General features: G+C 53.3%; 1 protein-coding gene across 1 annotated transcript in view; it reads right to left on the minus strand.

Annotated features, from left to right (window-relative positions):
• Window positions 1-14,494, minus strand: part of macrod2 (mono-ADP ribosylhydrolase 2) — a gene marked incomplete in the record, with an annotated part of 331,272 nt that overhangs the window by 245,021 nt on the left and 71,757 nt on the right.

Genomic DNA, 14,494 nt, shown 5'->3' on the forward strand with positions numbered 1-14,494 from the left:
CCTTTGAGTGCTGCTGCCTCTGCTGTAGCACACAACACTACTGCCAGACCTGACCCTGCAGAAGACGCTTCTCTCTGGCTCCCTCTTCTCATCCATTATGCATGTGTCTTCTTTAGTACGTTTGTGTCTAATTGACCCATTCGGTTCCATTAAAGCTTTTTCTTTTTTCTGTCTTTTTTCCTGATCAAATTCTGATTCCGATTACAGTTATTACCTGCCACGAGGCGGAGGAGAGATTCAACACCACAGTAATCCCTCTCCCATTAGTGAATCTCATTTCATCTCGCAACAGGAGTGAGAATCAAAAACCACAAGTGTTAAGAAGGCACAGCTCTGACGATAACGAAACGCAGGTGCGGAGGAAAGACATTCTTTTAACGTGGGTTTGTGCCCTCACCCTAACGGTCTGTGTGCAGGTAAGGACATACGCAGGGATCAGAGCTGCTTTGGGTCTCTACCCGAGAGGATTATAAACTCCTTAAGCAGGTGGCATTAACAGTTCTACAGGCCAGTAACCACACAGCTAATGCTATTGGAAATGGTCTCTATCCCTTTAAAAGAGCAACAGGGGTTTCACAGGGGGTGCTGAGGGGTGGGGGGAGCCAACCTTAGCTAATGATGCTACGCTAGCTTGGACCTCCACAGGAGGAAACTGAAGCCCAGATGGTGGAATGAGAGAGCGCTGGGCCGGGAAAGAGGGGATTATAGACCCCTGCACCAGGGGGGCCGGGCCTCCTGGGCTGAGAGGGGAACACAGCAGTTTCTCCTAATCTCCCCCACTTTGTCCCCAGAGACAACAGGCTCAGTCCCTCTGATCCTCCAGGCCCAGGTTAGGACCACAACCCTCCATCACTAATGCTGGACCTAAGATCCACACACCCCCATTAACTGATTGGTATCCAGCTCAGTTGGAGCTCAACGCTGAAATGTCGTTTTTTGGTCTTTATTTTGCTCACGATGCAGCGATGGGTCAGGAAGCGTCCACCACACCGATGCCTGGCCCGTTTGTGATCCATGACGACAGGATGAAGCCCATTTAGTGGAGATGGAGGAGGAGGATGAGGAGGTTGAGGAAGAGGAGGAGGAAGAAGAGGATGATAAAAATGAAGGTGAGCAGGGCCTGTCTGTGTGTGGAATGAAGAGAAGCCGTGCAGTGTTCTAAATGCTCTACATGAAACAGTTTGGTTTAAATACTCTGCACCACCTTGACACTTCATGCAAATCTCCTGGACGACCCCTGACCTGAAGACGAAGGAGGGGGCAGTGCTTACCGAAGGCTCGCAGAGATTCCACCCTGGATGCCAATTAGGGAGCTTCACATTGTTATGCACGGCGAGGCTAAACAGCGGCCAAACGGTCTTCAGCAGCTCCACACCTCCTCTCACTGCTGTGGCCGGGAGGGCGCCACGGTGATTTCATATAAAAAAACGAGGCTTTTTCTTTGAAGAGAGACATTCATTGAAATACATCACTTCAGCCAATGCTGAGGGAAAAATGAAGCCAGGGAGAGGAATGGCAGCGGTCCATGAAGACCGGGGCATCGCACGCTCTCGTTTGACAAGAGCAACACTTTATTACACTTCTGAGATTAAAGCCACACTGCCTCTAAAGCCACACTGCCTCTAAAGCATGAGGAGCGGGTTGGCTGTTTCTCTTCTCCTCTCTTCCGCCCGTACGCTCCAACACAGCAGGATCTTATCTCTGACCGCTGTTTCATAAACATGAGGGAATATCCTGCGCCGCAAGACGCATAAAAATGTGTCAGGTGCTCTGCATTCTAATAAAAGGGAAGCGGAAGGTGGCGATAAAAACCAGCAGCGTGTTCCTCACATCGTCCCCAGGACAGAGAGAGAAGCACGGGGAACAGTGAAGCTGTAGCGGGGGGGGGGCGCGTGATGAAGGGCCCAACCTCCTCTCACTGCAAACACCAAGTCGAGCCTCCACACATGACGGCTGCACTTTCTGAGGAGTAACGGGGCCGCTGGGCGGGAAAAGGAAGCGGAGGCGGCCCAGCCATCCATTCACGTCGACATGACAACCCACATAAAAATGTCCAATGAATTATTATTCATATCGCCGGTACACAGTTTGTTTATCCTAACGGGGTTACAAGGCAGCCATTAATGTTAGCGCAGACACCGGACACTCATGTGCTTGGAAATCACATGCACAGTATCCACGGCGTATAGTACCCTACATGGCCAGAGCAAACCTGTTCTCTAAATGTCACCTCGCCCACACATATTCAAGAATAGCAGGCCAGGTCAGCACTAATAAGAAGAGCAGGCCAGGTCAGCACTAATAAGAAGAGCGGTATCACTAGTTCCTGACAAAAAAAAGAAAGAAAAAAAAGACTAAATGTACTCATCACACTGAATTTTCCTGGAGTGAAGGCGGCAGTTGATAAGAGGAGGCTGGTTTGAAAGGTCCCAGGTACTTATGAACCAGCGAGGGTGGCTAGCTCCCGTCGTGACACGGCCAGGTGAGGGATGGGTGTTATAATGACAGTGTGCCTACACAGAGCTAAACGCATAAAGGAATGACTGAAAGCTCGCCAAAGCACTTATCACCTGTCACTTTGACCAAGCATCTGTTTGCCAATCCACGTGAGTGCTCGGAAATGCTTCTTGTTTTTTTTTTCTTTTCTTTTCTTTAAGATGCGTTGAAATTCAATCTCTTGCGTTGAATCGATGGGTTGGAGAGGAATTACCTGAGCAGATTAGAGTTGGAGGCAGCTGCCGTCTGATCACTCCAGCTTTCCAGGCTCTGCTTGTTTTCCTGCACTTTAGATAAATTAGTAATTACAGTCACACAGCCAATCTCGCCATGGTCGCCTGCAAACCCAAAACCCACACCTGCAGAAGCACCACAAACAAATAGCTTGTTAAGTGGTGCACAAACTCAGACAAGTTAATGAGATACACCGTGTCTTCTGCGCTTTCAGAGAGAAACCTTGTGGAGAGCCTTCTAACACGTTTAAACATGCCACATGTTTCTGGGAGAACAGAAAACTCAAGTATTATTTGTTTTTACGGTTTGCTATTTCATTTCGCACAGATCTGTATGTTTGTGTGTGTGTGTATTCTGTGTGTGTGTACTAAAGACACAGGGACATATGTGTGTGTGTGTGTATTATGTGTGTGTGTACTAAAGACACAGGGCCGTATGTGTGTGTGTGTGTATTGTGTGTGTGTGTACTAAAGACACAGGGCCGTATGTGTGTGTGTGTGTATTATGTGTGTGTGTACTAAAGACACAGGGCCATATGTGAGTGGAAGGCCAGTTTGATCCAGCAGTTAGTATGATCAGGTCCATGTGATCCCTCTGTCTGCAGGCATTGTTGTAATCCACTTCCAGCGAGCCCGTGGTGTCCCTGCAGGGCTGCATCCCAGCTAACAGCTCGTTTGGCAAGGAGAGCTGCTGCTCAGGTGAAGCCCAGGCCGGTGTTAGTTCCAGCGCCTGGCATTGGGTCAGACACACTGGAGGAGGCTCTCAACTGGAACGGCTGGCAGAGTCACACACTCCTCACTTCTCCCTCAGTCAGACCTCCAGCCTGGCGGGGCAGAGGAGGGAGAGGAGGCCGTGGATCTGAGGGCCAGCGAGCGCTGCTGCCTGGTGAGGGAAGCTCTCTCTCACGGGCGCTTTGTTAGGATCTTTCGTTCCGTGGAAACGCAGGCACAGCCCAGACACGGGTCCCTGGACGCCGATAGAAAACACTCCACTATGTCAAAGAGAACACTTTGTTCTCGGATTGTGCGATGAAACTCTGATGTGATGTTTGATCTTGACCATGGCAACCATACCACAAGCACGGACCATAGCAACCATCACATAGCAACCATCACATAACCACGGAATGCTCCCTGCCTAGCCAGCCTTCAAGACTGCAGCAAGTCGGCAGTGTTTGGGGTAGAACGGAGGGGTCACAATGGAAACGCTCACTGAACAAAAAGACAGTTTGCACAACATGGAGGGTGAGGGAGGGAGGGTGGAAGGGAGAGTGGGAGGGAGGGTGGGAGGGAGGGAGAGTGGGAAGGAGAGTGGGAGGGAGAGTGGGGAGGGAGGGAGAGTGGGAGGGAGAGTGGGTGGGTGGGTGGGTGGGAGGGAGGGAGGGAGAGTGGGTGGGTGGGTGGGAGGGTTGGAGGCCCGGTTTGTGGAACGAGGCCGGTAAAGGTGACCTCGGATCTGAGGATCTGACACGTCCGGCTTCACTGAGACCTCGGCCACGACAGGGGAACTGTACCCTCATGGTTCAGCGACAAAACATCAATATTATGAGGAGAATTCCTGCCGGGCCATATGTGGAAGGAGGTCCCTGCATGAGCTGACACCACTATGTACTCCTCCTCACAGATACAAGAGCGAGACACACACACACACACACACGCACGCCTGTGAGAGAGACTAACAGTAGTATACTGCTTCTCCTAACCCCACCTGCCTGTCATCCAGTGAGACAGGGCTCAGTTTGAGTCTCCATGCAGCCGTCATGTCGACCAGGGGTCCAGGACCAAGGCACGCTAGCTCCAATTATAACCCAGCGGTTAGGCTTCCATCACAGGGAGCTGCCTGCCACCACAGCCAGGCACAAACTCTGCTCCCTGTCAACTGACACCTTCACCATCCGATCCGACAGCAGAAGACCATCCAGCATCCCACTGGTAGAAGCTGTGACAAAGAAGGACTGTTTCTCTCTCTGTAGTTGTGTGTTTGGGGGGAGAGATTGACACACCAGGGCGGCCTTGAGAGAGATGCTTGACTTGACAGGCACAGGAGGTAGCAGAACGTTATGACAATGATGTAACAAATGGTATGCTAATCAGCGTTACACACAGTGAGCTCAAAGTCTGTTTACCACACTGTCCCATTACGACACAGCGTTAATGAAATCGCCCTCTGTGTGCTTTCACACTCACAAGTAACAATCAAGTAAACACACACACAAATGCACACACGCAAATACACAATTATGCAATGGTGGGTCTGGGAATCAATAATAGGCTCTTGAGACAGTATTGCAATGCATCTAGGGGGTGAGTGTCCTTTTGTGGGGAGAGAGAGAGGAGGGCTCTCTGGGGAAGATGAGCTAATTCCCTACTGAGCCCCACTCCTTCTGCCCACACACAGTCACACTCTGAGAATATTCATTAGGAGCACACCGCACTCCAATTAACTGATCAGGAAGACACACATCCAGGTGTGGGTTGCACCTGGTCTCCAAGAAATCCTGTGTCTCCTCTCGCAAATGGATCAAGATGATTATAATTCACTTCTCTTCCTGAGTCGGACGTCCTCCCCCCCCTCCTCCCTATCTCCCCCCCTCCCTCCTTCCTCTCTCTCTCTCTCTCTCTCTCTCTCTCTCTCTCTCTCTGTCTCTATCTCTCTCTCTTTCTCTCCCTGCCTCCTTTTTTCCTCCCTCCCTCCTCCCTCCTCTCTCCCTCTCCCCCTCCCTCCCTCTCCCTCCCTCTCCCTCCCTCTCTCTCTCTCTCTCTCTCTCTCTCTCTCTCTCTCTCTCTCTCTCTCTCTCTCCCCTCCCTCCTCTCTCCCTCCCCTCCCCTCCCTCCCTCCCTCCCTCCCTCCCTCCCTCCCTCCTCCCTCCCTCCCTCCCTCCCTCCTCCCCCCCCCCTGCTGTGTCAGGCTCAGTCTTCCTCTGAGAGGTGTTGGTGTGACTGAGATTTAGCAAACACGGCTGAAGCTAGACACAAAGAGAACCTGCTGGAACCAATGCTGGCTGATTGACTGACTGACTAGCTGACTGGCTGGCTGGCTGGCTGGCTAGCTAGCTAGCTAGCTTACTGACTGGATGGCTGGCTGACTGGCAGCTGTCCTGTTATATTGACCAGAGAAAGAAGAGTTCCTGGCTGGCAGTCACTGTCTGGGTAATTTGTTGTGAGACCTCTCAGCGTAGAAGGAAAAATATGTCCATCATAATGGACACAAATGTACAAACACAGCTGTTTGGTCATGTCCTCCTGCTGCATGTTATATCTAACCTGTCCCAAGACATTCCACCATGTCTCCACAATCAACATCATAACCATCCATCTAAACTGGAACAGAGTGTCCTGCTGCCGTGGGACAGAATACGGGCCGCAAATCATTTCTGAACATAGCGCAGCACAGGTGCCTACTGCACTTACATAGGAACAGAGCAGACAGTCTTTTATGTTGACAGAGAGAAGAATGCACACGAACACACACACACACACACAGAGGTGGCAGCTTTGGTCACCTGTTGCCGTACTGCCTTGTCGGCAGACTGTGTGTGTGTGTCTGAAAGACTGTCTGAGTTAGCGAGACCATGTGTTTTATCAGTTGCTGGCGCTTGTTTGAACGGAGCGATGATGAAAGCCAAGACAAACACAGGGGAATGTCAGCGCAAGACTTGAGTCAACAGATGGAGACTGAACTCTGCCAAGGACCCCTGTGAGAGCAGCCGATGCCTGCACTGAGGCCCGCGCCGCCGACCCCAGCCGTCTCTACCTAGCCGTCTCCACAGACGAGAGGCCACCAGGTTCAGCTCCACAGGAGGTCGGACCAAAAAAGTTAAAGGACAACTAACCCTTTTCGATAGGAGACGTGAGCAGAATTGGAATTGTGTCTGTGCGCACTCGGTGAGGGAAACAAGCTCATAAAGAAAGGAAACTCTAGCAGACTGTTTTTATTTTATTGGAGTCAAGTCAGCTGAGCATGAAGTACTGAAGCAGTATGGGTAAATACTGTCTTTGCAGCAGCAAACAGGCACAACCGCTACACCTCTGCTTAGATAAAAAAAAAAACAACAGGAAAATACATTGTGGTTGGCGGCATGTTTGCCTACTGTTTTGACTAAATTATTCATACCAAGCCACAGGTACTGGCTTTGAATATATCACTGAGATTAGTACTTGTGCAATTTATGCATTATTTTACGTCCCAGTAAATCCTTTGGGGGTGGGGGGGGGAACAGTTGTGCTGAGAGATACTGTAAGTGCAGTGTCTGCCTGAGTTCTCCTCTCGATGGTTTGTGTGGGAATCCAGCAGAGCAGTTGAACCTCCATTGACTGGCTGTGCTGAGGCGTTTTCCCTTCACCCTGCTACAGCAAGACTGAACACTAATCCTCAGGGGTTAGACAGGTCCTCTAGGGTTTTCCTTTCCTGGGAGAGCTGGGGGCGGCTGCTCTCTCTCTCTCTCTCTCTCTCTCTCTCTCTCTCTCTCTCTCTCTCTCTCTCTCTCTCTCTCTCTCTCTCTCTCTCTCTCTCTCTCTCTCTCTCTCTCTCTCTCTCTCTCTCTCTCTCTCTCTCTCTCTCTCTCTCTCTCTCTCTCTCACACACACACACACACACACACACACACACAGCTTTAATGTATTTGACAGAACTTTGGCATAACTTCCACACTATTTTGGAACTCCACTCGACTGGTAAGATTTGATCAAAGCCATGGTACAGTACAGTAAATATGCCATGCCTTGCGATCTCTCTTTCACATTAAGGATGCATAAACCATGAAAAGTCACAGGAAGTCCAAAACGAACCTAGAGGAATACATTAAAGAGAGTAAACAGTAAAATGTCCCAGTGGCAAGTGAGAGAAGGAGACAGTGCTTGGTGAAACACTGTAACAGCGCTGTGAACACCTCGGCTGTGGGGTGTGTGAGGCTGTGGGGTGTGTGAGGCTGTGGGGTGTGTGAGGCTGTGTGGTGTGTGAGGCTGTGGGGTGTGCGAGGCTGTGGGGTGTGTGAGGCTGTGGGGTGTGAGGCTGTGGGGGTGTGAGGCTGTGGGGTGTGTGAGGCTGTGGGGTGTGAGGCTGTGGGGGTGTGAGGCTGTGGGGTGTGTGAGGCTGTGGGGTGTGAGGCTGTGGGGGTGTGAGGCTGTGGGGTGTGTGAGGCTGTGGGGTGTGTGAGGCTGTGGGGTGTGAGGCTGTGGGGTGTGTGAGGCTGTGGGGTGTGTGAGGCTGTGTGGTGTGTGAGGCTGTGGGGTGTGAGGCTGTGGGGTGTGTGAGGCTGTGGGGTGTGTGAGGCTGTGTGGTGTGTGAGGCTGTGGGGTGTGTGAGGCTGTGGGGTGTGCGAGGCTGTGGGGTGTGCGAGGCTGTGGGGTGTGTGAGGCTGTGGGGTGTGCGAGGCTGTGGGGTGTGTGAGGCTGTGGGGTGTGTGAGGCTGTGGGGTGTGTGAGGCTGTGTGGTGTGTGAGGCTGTGGGGTGTGTGAGGCTGTGGGGTGTGTGAGGCTGTGGGGTGTGTGAGGCTGTGGGGTGTGTGAGGCTGTGTGGTGTGTGAGGCTGTGGGGTGTGTGAGGCTGTGTGGTGTGTGAGGCTGTGGGGTGTGTGAGGCTGTGTTGCTGTGACACGATGGCCGAGGTAGAGACCCTCCCTCTCTCTCGCTCCGACACTCCTCTCCCTCGGATCGTTTTAAGACAGAAAGACAAAAACACCAAGGAAACGTTGCTGCATGCTCTTCCTGTCTCTGTGGCCGGTTGTGTCTGGGTAGTGTGGTGTCGTCACACAGACTAAACCCCCCAAACCTGACCTCCTGTAGAGCACCGACCGCAAACACACCCCGGTGACATGCCAGGGAGAGAGAGAGAGGCCCTGCCCCCCCCCCCCCCTCTATCCCCCCCTCCCCTCAGCCCTTCCCCTGTCATCTACAGCTCAACCGCAAACCAGCCAGCACTTACAGTCTAATGGGTGGGTGGGCAGGCTGAGAGCGCTCCTTTCAGACCAGTCATAAACATCCCCCTCAGTTCAACTAGGCCTCCTTTCTCCTTCTGTCATCACCCTCTTCTTGTTGCCTTTGAATGTGGAGAGCAACATGTGATACACCTGAGCTAGAGCTGAGGGGAGCGGCCGGGGCAGACAGGGAAGGGCTGACACCTTCACGCCGTCAGAGCAGACCGGGGCGTCGCACCAAAACACCTTTCGGATCCACTCTGGTGCCAATTAAGCGTCTCAGGTTCCTCTCCCTTTCAAGCGCGTCTGAAGCTGAAAGTGAGTAAGTGAGAGACGGCACTTTGAAAAGCTGTCATCTGCACCTGAACAGCTACAAAATGTTCCATGGGGAATTAAGTAAAATACTGAAGATGGCTTAATATAGCTTTAACTAGACACATCTGAAAAACTGCTAATCCGTAGGGAATTTTGTAAAACACAGAAGAAGGTGCAATACAGGCTTAAATATACTCTATTATACAGTATATAACAGAGTATGTGGGATCACTCTATTATGTACTATATATTATAACACATATAACCAGGCAAATAGGATTTCTAAATGCAACGGCATCAGGAACAACATTTGATACTGAGAAGTGAACCATTGTTCAGATGTCACAGGAATACGATGAGTCATTGAAACAATCAAAGTAGGACCGGTCTGTGTTAATGTTTAACACAGAGAAGTGAAGCCCTTTGATGGGGCAGATGACAGATCAGTGTGACTGACACCTCCCTCTCTCTAGAACACCTTTCTTTCTAAAATGTCCCCGTTTCCTGTGTGTCTGCACTAATCACTGGGGCTGTCATGCTCTCCAGGTACCAAGAGGCTTCAGATCTGCTCTGGAGCGGCCCAGAGCAGGCTGGCCTCACCTCAGATAGGAGCGGCCCAGAGCAGGCTGGCCTCACCTCAGATAGGAGCGGCCCAGAGCAGGCTGGCCTCACCTCAGATAGGAGCGGCCCAGAGCAGGCTGGCCTCACCTCAGATAGGAGCGGCCCAGAGCAGGCTGGCCTCACCTCAGATAGGAGCGGCCCAGAGCAGGCTGGCCTCACCTCAGATAGGAGCGGCCCAGAGCAGGCTGGCCTCACCTCAGATAGGAGCGGCCCAGAGCAGGCTGGCCTCACCTCAGATAGGAGCGGCCCAGAGCAGGCTGGCCTCACCTCAGATAGGAGCGGCCCAGAGCAGGCTGGCCTCACCTCAGATAGGAGCGGCCCAGAGCAGGCTGGCCTCACCTCAGATAGGAGCGGCCCAGAGCAGGCTGGCCTCACCTCAGATAGGAGCGGCCCAGAGCAGGCTGGCCTCACCTCAGATAGGAGCGGCCCAGAGCAGGCTGGCCTCACCTCAGATAGGAGCGGCCCAGAGCAGGCTGGCCTCACCTCAGATAGGAGCGGCCCAGAGCAGGCTGGCCTCACCTCAGATAGGAGCGGCCCAGAGCAGGCTGGCCTCACCTCAGATAGGAGCGGCCCAGAGCAGGCTGGCCTCACCTCAGATAGGAGCGGCCCAGAGCAGGCTGGCCTCACCTCAGATAGGAGCGGCCCAGAGCAGGCTGGCCTCACCTCAGATAGGAGCGGCCCAGAGCAGGCTGGCCTCACCTCAGATAGGAGCGGCCCAGAGCAGGCTGGCCTCACCTCAGATAGGAGCGGCCCAGAGCAGGCTGGCCTCACCTCAGATAGGAGCGGCCCAGAGCAGGCTGGCCTCACCTCAGATAGGAGCGGCCCAGAGCAGGCTGGCCTCACCTCAGATAGGAGCGGCCCAGAGCAGGCTGGCCTCACCTCAGATAGGAGCGGCCCAGAGCAGGCTGGCCTCACCTCAGATAGGAGCGGCCCAGAGCAGGCTGGCCTCACCTCAGATAGGAGCGGCCCAGAGCAGGCTGGCCTCACCTCAGATAGGAGCGGCCCAGAGCAGGCTGGCCTCACCTCAGATAGGAGCGGCCCAGAGCAGGCTGGCCTCACCTCAGATAGGAGCGGCCCAGAGCAGGCTGGCCTCACCTCAGATAGGAGCGGCCCAGAGCAGGCTGGCCTCACCTCAGATAGGAGCGGCCCAGAGCAGGCTGGCCTCACCTCAGATAGGAGCGGCCCAGAGCAGGCTGGCCTCACCTCAGATAGGAGCGGCCCAGAGCAGGCTGGCCTCACCTCAGATAGGAGCGGCCCAGAGCAGGCTGGCCTCACCTCAGATAGGAGCGGCCCAGAGCAGGCTGGCCTCACCTCAGATAGGAGCGGCCCAGAGCAGGCTGGCCTCACCTCAGATAGGAGCGGCCCAGAGCAGGCTGGCCTCACCTCAGATAGGAGCGGCCCAGAGCAGGCTGGCCTCACCTCAGATAGGAGCGGCCCAGAGCAGGCTGGCCTCACCTCAGATAGGAGCGGCCCAGAGCAGGCTGGCCTCACCTCAGATAGGAGCGGCCCAGAGCAGGCTGGCCTCACCTCAGATAGGAGCGGCCCAGAGCAGGCTGGCCTCACCTCAGATAGGAGCGGCCCAGAGCAGGCTGGCCTCACCTCAGATAGGAGCGGCCCAGAGCAGGCTGGCCTCACCTCAGATAGGAGCGGCCCAGAGCAGGCTGGCCTCACCTCAGATAGGAGCGGCCCAGAGCAGGCTGGCCTCACCTCAGATAGGAGCGGCCCAGAGCAGGCTGGCCTCACCTCAGATAGGAGCGGCCCAGAGCAGGCTGGCCTCACCTCAGATAGGAGCGGCCCAGAGCAGGCTGGCCTCACCTCAGATAGGAGCGGCCCAGAGCAGGCTGGCCTCACCTCAGATAGCATTAGCACACACTTCCTCTCCTCAAAGCTCCCAAACCAAACTAAAACAAACATCCTATCCTTCCTTGAGGAAGACCGAACTTCTAATCTGTTAAAAGATCTGAAAAGGCTGTAAATTCTCAACTAAACCAAACCGAAAGGACTCTTCTCTCTTCTCTCTGATTGTCAAACGAGCACCAAACAGAGTCCACTGTGGCGGTAAACGCTACAATATAAATGTGATAAAGATAGTAAGTAGGCTAATTATAGATTTAGTGCTAGAATGGTAAACTAATTACAAAGGGAGAGAGATGCTTCAGTGAGTTACATTAGCGCTGAAAAGCAGACTGTGAGGCTATTGTATGCTGATCCTAGCTTCTATCTTCGTCCTTGTGTGGATTGGCTGTAGGGGAAGAGCGCTCTATCTAATCTGATCCCAGGGCATTGTTCTGGAGGTCATTAACCCTGGGGGGTCCAGGGGGTTACCGCAGAGTCGACAAGTCACCCCCTCTCCCCCCTTTACCTCTGTGTTACCCCCCCCCCCCCCCCCCCACACACACCAATCCCTAACCCCAACCCCACCTCCCCATGGACACCACAAGAGGAAACCAAGAAAACAACTTAAGAAAACAAAAGCGGAAGGGAGAGAAACAGCCGAGAGGGCAGTTTGCGAGGGCCCGTCCTTCACAAACACACAGCGACCCTGCCCGCTGACCTGGGCCCCTGGGAGGGCCAAAGCGGCAGGAAGCCGGCCTCTGTGGAGCTTGTTGTTGTTGGCCGTTTCTCCCCTGGCCTGTGACCCGCGGGTCTCTGGGGATGAAGGGGTTAAACCCTAACATCTGGGATCTGCATTAGAAAAGAGGAGAGCATCTCCCTGCATGGCTCAGCGGAGACCCCGTCCATCCTGACCACTGTCCCATGTCGACGGGCGCTGTATTCATATGCGTCTAACGCCGACAAGCTGCTCTGGACAAAGCCTCCTTTAAGTTGACTATATTGGAAAATACGCCGACACTCGCGTTTCCACAGAAACCCACATTCTTACACACTCACTGACCCGCAGTCTCCTGCACAGGCCACCTCACGTTCTCTCCCCTCTTTCTGGCTCTCTCACATTCAGGCACGGTGTCAAAAACAGACCGTTCATATAGTCCATCTGCATGTATGGGAACTGCATAAAGGCTCTGTGCAGCCCTTGGTCTGTACCTGGAGCAGGTCTGGTCCTGTGAAGACGCCATCCCGGCCCACAGGCCCACCTGGGAGGAAGAGGAAGCCTAAGGCATTCAGATTCGTGCTGATTGCCCATACTGGATGAATATGCAAATGTAGCAGAAGGTAAATGAAAAACAAAGCGGGTTTTTGGCAAGGAGCTTCAACATGTTCCCTTTCATTTGGCACGTGTTCAGAAGCGAGCGGGCCTATCAATAATGAATCCCAGTCAGAGAGAAAGAGAGAGAGACGAGCGAGCGAGCGAATCATTCTCCCCTCTCCCCCAGAGTCCTACAGCACTTTTTGGGACTTTGTATTTCATACAATCCCTCTCTCTTTCGATACACATACACACTAGGAGAAACTGACAGATAAGTCCTTGGAAAATTGAGGAGATGACGGCATATGGATCAGTTAGCTTTCACCGTACAAATCCGACAAACAAGTTTGAGCTGGAAACACTGGGAAATGTAGGGCTTGCCCTGGCATGCCATAACCTCGGGCTCACATGAGCTACACAACAACGGCAGATATCTAATCAATCACATCCAGTGAATCTAATCAGTTGCATGAGGAACAAGACGACAGCACAGTCAGAGCAAGCCACCACAAACCCCCGTCCACCACATTCTGTTGTTTGGTTGTCGGCTGAGCCAAAAAGCACTTTCGCCCCCACTTAACAATATCAAGTGGTTTAATAAACTTAGCTATGCTGGCCCCCCCTCCACTCCCCCAGAGAGATGGCCCGGGGGGAGGGGGGGGTCATCAGAGTCCTTCAAAGACTGTGTCTGTTGTCAAAACACCCTGAGATGGGACAGACCCTGAGATGGGACAGATAGAGTGAACTGCATCCTTGGGAAAGAGGATTCCTTCCTCCCCCCTTCCCCAAAACAAGAGGCGACCAGAGCAGGCCAACAGAACAGACTTCCCCTGGTCTTGAGATAACAGTAACCTGAGTCCTCCATCCCCTAGTGGGCCTCTTTGTACGTCTGAGAGTGGTTCAATCAGCAGCCGCTGACAGACACATGAGCAGACGAGCGGGCCTGAGGTAGGGTCAGGAGAGGGGTCTGTTGTAGGGTCTGTGATAGGGGCCTGGTCTGCGACCCCGGAGAGGACACAGGGATCAGGCCGGGATGTCCAGGGGTGACCTCTCACCTTCCTGAACTCGCCACTGACCTTTGACCTATGAGCAACACCTGGCCCACGGTGATTACTCATGGGACATAGCTCAGGACTGACCTGGAAACCGTCTCCACCGCCGACGGGGATTAGCAGGAGGAGATAACTCTTTGTTTTTCCACCTACTAGCTAACTGGTTAGCTACACTGAGACGCTCTCAAGATCTTCGCTTAAGTGAAACAAGGGCTCCACTTCTGACGCCGAGCAAAATATCAACGAACAAACACCCGAGTGAAGAGGTGCGCTTTGTCGATTAGTAGATTTGGGCAGATGCTCCAGATTTAAGAGCCTTCTCAAACAGCCTCTCAAGCCAGGATGACAACAGCAGCCTTCTGCTTCTCTGGTTTGCTCTCCTGCCCTGACTTGACAGGGCACCGAAGGTCTACAGAGGTCATCGGGCTCCAACGATTAGGCCTGTTAATGCCCTGTCCCTCTCCCCACACCCTAACGGCTGAGTCCAGGCCAGGCATTAGCAGATGAGGAGCAGATGGGACCATCTAATATCAAAGGAACCGGGAGACAGAAAAGAGGTAGTTAGAAGATGAAAAAAAAAAAAAAGGAATAATGACATCACTGAGTGATGAATGCAGAGCGAATCACCGGATCTGGTATATCAGTGCGCCCTCTCAGATGCTACGTAGCTACGCTAAGAGACAGCGCCAGGCTATGGGAGCTAGCTGTGAATACT

The sequence above is a fragment of the Osmerus mordax genome, chromosome 5 (assembly GCF_038355195.1).
Source record: "Osmerus mordax isolate fOsmMor3 chromosome 5, fOsmMor3.pri, whole genome shotgun sequence".
NCBI lineage: Eukaryota > Metazoa > Chordata > Actinopteri > Osmeriformes > Osmeridae > Osmerus > Osmerus mordax.